Genomic DNA, 6,596 nt, shown 5'->3' on the forward strand with positions numbered 1-6,596 from the left:
TACAGTAAATACAGTCTGTTTGACCTGGGTTCTGGATGTATAGGCCTCTGTTAGTATGTCAATAGCTGGTCCAACCCTGCATCTGTATTCCAAATAAACACTCCACTTCAGCCTCTAGAACCCCTTCTTTAGTGTGAGAGTCTTGGTATCCTGTGAGGTACGCTCATTTACTCTCAACTCCAACTGGATTGTTCTCTCTCGATTCCAAAAGCCTAATCAGTGATCGTGACTAGTTCTCTTGTTGTGAGGGCTTTCAATACGTGACGCAGTAGGAGAGAGAGAGAGAGAGAAGTCCAGCTGGGTTAATGTTTACCGACAATATTGACTCTATCGGAGGTGAGGCCCGAGACTGTGCTACAAGGTCTGATAAGGTAAGCTCTACTGCACGATACACTACACCGCTGGGTGGCACGGTTACTGGCACCTGAAGTGAAAGTATCAGGGATAGGGTGGGTCAGTATAAAGATGGAGTCTTTGTCGTTTAATAGATGGAAAGTTCGATATGACATAAGCCCAGCCAGTGTTACATTCCAACGGTTTTAGCTGTTGACACAATGCATTAATAACAAGAATAATCACAATGTACATTTTTTTAATTATTTACTGTACTATATTTTATTTGCACTTAAACATTAAGTAAAGCTAAACTTTTTACTTCTCAAATGACAACTACAGATGAATATAATCCCAAAACAAGTTGTTTCACTCCAAATGATTGATGTACAATGAATCGGTGATGGTACAGTAACAGTAGAACTAATGATAATCACGATTTGCCATCTGTAAGGCAACAGATATGTCAGGCCCTGGAACTTAGAGAGCCTTTAATTCTCTAATTTGGTTAGGTCGGGGTGTGACTAGTGTGGGTACTCTAGTTTTTGTATTTCTATGTTGGCCTGGTATGGTTCTCAATCAGAGGCAGCTGTCTATCGTTGTCTCTGATTGGGGATCGTATTTAGGCAGCCTTTTCCCACCTGTTGGTTGTGGTATCTTGTTTTTGTATTGTTGCCATTGAGCACGACAAAGCTACACGGTCGTTTCGCTTTATTGTTTTTGTGCCGGTACACATAATAAACCATGATGAACCCAAACCACGCTGCATTTTGGTCTGATTCTTACAACAACGTTCGTGACAAGATATTACTACTATTTCTACAATACTGCATCAATAATGTACAACACTTTTTTCAGCTGTGGCAGGCAGCCTAGAGGTTAGAGCACTGGGCCAGTAGTCACTAGTTCAAATCCCAGAGGGGACAAGGTGAAAAACCTGTCTTTGCCCAAGGCATTTAACCCTAATTGTTCCAGGATTGCCATTGACAGTGGGTCACCCCACACTTATTATACCAGTTGCGTAAATGTATTGTCTTCATTGCACCAGCAGAGGGCACTCTCTATATGACTGTCCGTTCTTTTCCACTGGAAAACAGCCACACAAAAACAAGTTTGGAACTTCAGCACGTTTTCTATAGAGTCATCTTGAAGGAGAACAGAGATGGGTTTTACATTCTGGACATTAAAACGACTCTGTTAAACACAACAAGATTGAAATCCGAGCAAGTTTTTTTTAAATGTTTCCTTCTATAGACCTACAAAACTTACAACATAAAACCTATCGGCTCTTCCAGGTCAAATCACATGAGAAAGCAGGATAAAACTTGGGTGGGTCTTTCAACCCTCGTCGTGGTTTGTGTCCTCAGACAAAACAACAGCACAGAAGCAATGTTAACAGTTCTCTGTTTATAGAGTGTCATTGTCTGTTTAAAGCTACTGCTACGTAGTGTTAATGAGTCGGCCATTGCTCATCAGTCTTTATACACACACAGATTCCTCAGGCTGGTTGCAGAGCAGTCTGTCTGTCCCCTCCAAGTTACATTGTCCAGGCGATTCTAAGACTAGTTCTTCCCTGGGATTGCTGTTTCCTCCCTTCCTTAAATGTTCTATGTATTGTAACTGGGCCAATGTCTCCTCCTCAGACAGACTGTAAGGGCTGGACTCGGGATTTAAGCTTTCCACAGCAACAGCAGCGAACGCAGGACAGCACAATAATAAACAAGAATGTAGCTGGAAGGAGAGAGAGAGAGAGAGATTTAGCTTCATGACAATATTATGTAAACAAAGACTAACTTGTTGCTCTGCCAATAACAGAATGAAATGTCACATGATCAATGTGATTACTGATTACATTAGTGTTGCTGTGATCACTGTAATTCAACTCGTGTGGTTTTACCCAGTTGAAATAGAAACAATCCGAGATCACTGATCTGACTGCTTATTCGTTTTAGAGTGGACTTGTGTTGCCATGGCTTTTATGACGTGCTCCTATGCTATCAATGACTCAGACATAAAAAAAAATAGAAAATCAATAAGGGCCCCTCTGGAGGCTCGGGGGCCCGGTCGGTAATCCGGGCCAATAACAACATAATGAAAAACATTAAGACCTCCATTGACAGGCGGTTGGCTAAGTGGAGATTCCACCATATTGCTTACAGGCATTTCCTTCCTTCAGATCCACCAGAGGTCTCTAAGGGTTGAGGCCTACGGACGTGGAATGTGCCTAGACTCACCGACGAACAGGATGATCATGAAGAACGCCCCCAGCTCCAGTGAGTTGGCCTGAGGCAGGTTCTGTAGTTTAGTCCACACCTTATTCAGGATGTACAACATCTCCTCCCTCACCTCCATCTTGGATTTCCCCTTGGCCTGGTCAGGTCTCACACACAGAGGGTAATGTAGGTCAAACCTATTGTAGCGTACGGGAGACAACGATACAAAGACATGGACAGAATTAGAGGTTTGATGCATTTCTTCAACACATACAAGTTTGTTCATATGCACACACACACACACACACACACACACACACACACACACACACACACACACACACACACACACACACACACACACACACACACACACACACACACACACACACACACACACACACACACATACACACATACTTTAGGCACACACACACTTCCTGTAAGATCTTTCCTGTCAGACATCTACAATCTCTGACATATGTTAGTCTGAACACTTTCCAGTGTTTCCTTTGACGTATTTAGGTGAAAGACAGTAGCATGTGTTGGTATCGAACTCGCCCTGGACAAAATAGCCCTTCAACCACACCCTAACCCTTCCAGTCCATTATGCAATTTGTACTGAATGCTCTACAATTACCTTCCACCATCTATGTTGTATGTATATTTATATTATACTATATATTTAATGTATATTTATATTGTACTATATATTTATGTATATTTATATTATACTATATGTTGTATCTATATTTATATTATACTATATGTTGTATGTATATTTATATTATACTATATATTTATGTATATTTATATTATACTATATGTTGTATGTATATTTATATTATACTATATATTTATGTATATTTATATTATACTATATGTTGTATGTATATTTATATTATACTATATATGTATGTATATTTATATTATACTATATATTTATGTATATTTATATTATACTATATGTTGTATGTATATTTATATTATACTATATGTTGTATGTATATTTATATTATACTATATATTTAATGTATATTTATATTATGCTATATATTTAATGTATATTTATATTATACTATATATTTAATGTATATTTATATTATACTATATATTTAATGTATATTTATATTATCCTATATGTTGTATGTATATGTATATTATACTGTCTTTTTATGTATATTTATATTTATATTATATATTTAATGTATATTTCTATTATACTATATGTTGTATGTATATTTCTATTATACTATATATTTAATGTATATTTCTATTATACTATATATTTTATGTATATTTCTATTATACTATATATTTTATGTATATTTCTATTATACTATATGTTGTATGTATATTTATATTATACTATATATTTAATGTATATTTCTATTGTACTATATATTTTATGTATATGTATATTATACTGTCTTTTTTATGTATATTTATATTATATTATATATTTTATGCATATTGACATTATCCAATATATTTTATGTATATTTATATTATCCAATATATTTTATGTATATTTACATTATCCAATATATTTTCTGTATATTTATTTCACACTATATGTATTTAGTATATGCTCCTTTATTTTATCCCACTCCCTCTAATCCATGTACTGATTTACTTCATGTGTTGGTGTGTATTTATGGACTACTCGGGGCGGCAGGTAGTCTAGTGGTTAGAGTGTAGAGGCGGCAGGTAGTCTAGTGGTTAGAGTGTTGGACTAGTAACCGGAAGGTTGCAAGATTGAATCCCCGAGCTGACAAGGTAAAAATCTGTCGTTCTGCCCCTGAACAAGGCAGTTAATCCACTGTTCTTAGGCCGTCATTGAAAATAAGAATTTGTTCTTAAACTGACTTGCCTGGTTAAAAATAAAGATTAAGAACCTGTGTGTTGGTGTTTCCTGGGTGTAAGGAGTCCTGGTGTAGCTGGAACAGTCATTCTGTTGTTTAATTATAACCTGTCTGTACTATTTCAGGATGGTGTTTCAGACTGGGTCCCGTCATCAGCTAGAGCAGCTGCTGTGTGTGGGCTATCAGACTAGAACTGGACTCAAATGTGTGTGTCCTCACAAGAATAGTAAACAAACAAACATTTGACCAACTGGGGACATTTTGTTCATACCCACAAGGTCAAATGCTACTTCTAGTGGGTTTAGGGTTAAGGTTAGAATTAGAGTTAGGGTCAGAATTACGTTAAAGGTTAGGTTTAGGGTTTGGTGTTAGGGAAAATAGGATTTTGAATGGGACTAAATTGTGGGTTAGCTGTACAAGATTGTGTGTGTGTGTGTGTTACCTTTGTACTTATCTAGTTCTCTAATAGCTTATTAAATATTTTTTGTGAGAAGCTGCTATGTCAGCTAGGGACTGAGACCACATTCTGTGGTGGTGTGTGGCACACCACTGTCACATCTAGTGCAACAACAACCTGCCTGCACAACGTCCTTTTCTGTCCCTGTGGTCTGTCCCTGTGGTCTGTCCCTGTGGTCTGGTCTGTCCCTGTGGTCTGTCCCTGTGGTCTGTCCTTGTGGTCTGTCCCTGTGGTGTGGTCTGTCCCTGTGGTGTGTTCCTGTGGTCTGGTCTGTCCCTGTGGTCTGGTCTGTCCCTGTGGTCTGTCCCTGTGGTCTGTCCTTGTGGTCTGTCCCTGTGGTGTGGTCTGTCCCTGTGGTGTGTTCCTGTGGTCTGGTCTGTCCCTGTGGTCTGGTCTGTCCCTGTGGTCTGTCCCTGTGGTCTGTCCCTGTGGTCTGTCCCTGTGGTCTGTCCCTGTGGTCTGTCCCTGTGGTGTGTTCCTGTGGTGTGTTCCTGTGGTCTGGTCTGTCCCTGTGGTCTGTCCCTGTGGTCTGTCCCTGTGGTATGTCCCTGTGGTCTGTCCCTGTGGTCTGTCCCTGTGGTCTGTCCCTCTGGTCTGTTCCTCTGGTCTGTCCCTCTGGTCTGTCCCTCTGGTCTGTCCCTGTGGTCTGTCCCTGTGGTCTGTCCCTCTGGTCTGTCACTGTGGTCTGTCCCTGTGGTATGTCTCTGTGGTCTGGTCTGTCCCTGTGGTCTGTCCCTGTTGTCTGTCCCTGTGGTCTGGTTTGTCCCTGTTGTCTGTCCCTGTGGTCTGGTTTGTCCCTGTGGTCTGTCCCTGTGGTCTGTCCCTGTGGTCTGGTCTGTCCCTGTGGTCTGCCCTTGTGGTCTATTTCTGTCTGGGCAGATTGGTCTTGTGATCTCCCTCATTGTTTCATGATTCACTATCCTCTGATACAATCAATCAGTTGTATTCCCTTCATCGTTAAGTTTTCCATCATTTTGCTTTGTTTGCCTCAAAGGCATAGTGAAGGAGGGGACTGTGATTATGTGTGTGTCTCTCTCTGTGTGTGTGTGTCTCTGTCTCCCCCTTATCTCCCCCACCTCTCTCTGTCTCCCCCCACTCTGTCTCTCTCTGTCTCCCCCTTATCTCCCCCACCTCTCTCTGTCTCCCCCCACTCAGTCTCTCTCTGTCTCCCCCTTATCTCCCCCTCTCTCTATGTCTCCCCCTTATCTCCCCCTCTCTCTCTGTCTCCCCCCACTCTGTCTCTCTCTGTCTCCCCCTTATCTCCCCCTCTCTCTGTCTCCCCCACTCTGTCTCTCTCTGTCTCCCCCTTATCTCCCCCTCTCTCTATGTCTCCCCCTTATCTCCCCCTCTCTCTCTGTCTCCCCCCACTCTGTCTCTCTCTGTCTCCCCCTTATCTCCCCCTCTCTCTATGTCTCCCCCTTATCTCCCCCTCTCTCTGTCTCCCCCCACTCTGTCTCTCTCTGTCTCCCCCTTATCTCCCCCTTCTCTCGCTGTCTCCCCCTTATCTCCCCCTCTCTCTGTCTCCCCCTTATCTCCCCCTCTCTCTGTCTCCCCCACTCTGTCTCTCTCTGTCTCCCCCTTATCTCCCCCTCTCTCTATGTCTCCCCCTTATCTCCCCCTCTCTCTCCGTCTCCCCCCTTATCTCCCCCTTCTCTGTCTGTCCTTGTCCCCTCTCCTCTCCTCCTCTCCTGGTTTGTGTTTTCTATGTGAAGTCTACTTTAACTTTGA

The 6,596-nt window shown here is 41.6% G+C and overlaps 1 protein-coding gene across 1 annotated transcript in view; it reads right to left on the bottom strand.

Annotated features, from left to right (window-relative positions):
* Positions 1–590: 590 nt before the first annotated feature.
* Positions 591–6,596, bottom strand: part of LOC135559421 (octapeptide-repeat protein T2-like) — a 7,546-nt gene continuing 1,540 nt past the window's right edge. The window contains exons 2-3 of the mRNA XM_064993572.1: positions 2,568–2,743; positions 591–2,064 (exon numbers count right to left, since the gene is read on the bottom strand). The gene's annotated coding sequence lies outside the window, so the exon portion shown is untranslated. The remainder of the gene's footprint in view (positions 2,065–2,567; positions 2,744–6,596) is intronic.

The sequence above is a fragment of the Oncorhynchus masou genome, chromosome 18 (assembly GCF_036934945.1).
Source record: "Oncorhynchus masou masou isolate Uvic2021 chromosome 18, UVic_Omas_1.1, whole genome shotgun sequence".
Lineage (NCBI taxonomy): Eukaryota > Metazoa > Chordata > Actinopteri > Salmoniformes > Salmonidae > Oncorhynchus > Oncorhynchus masou.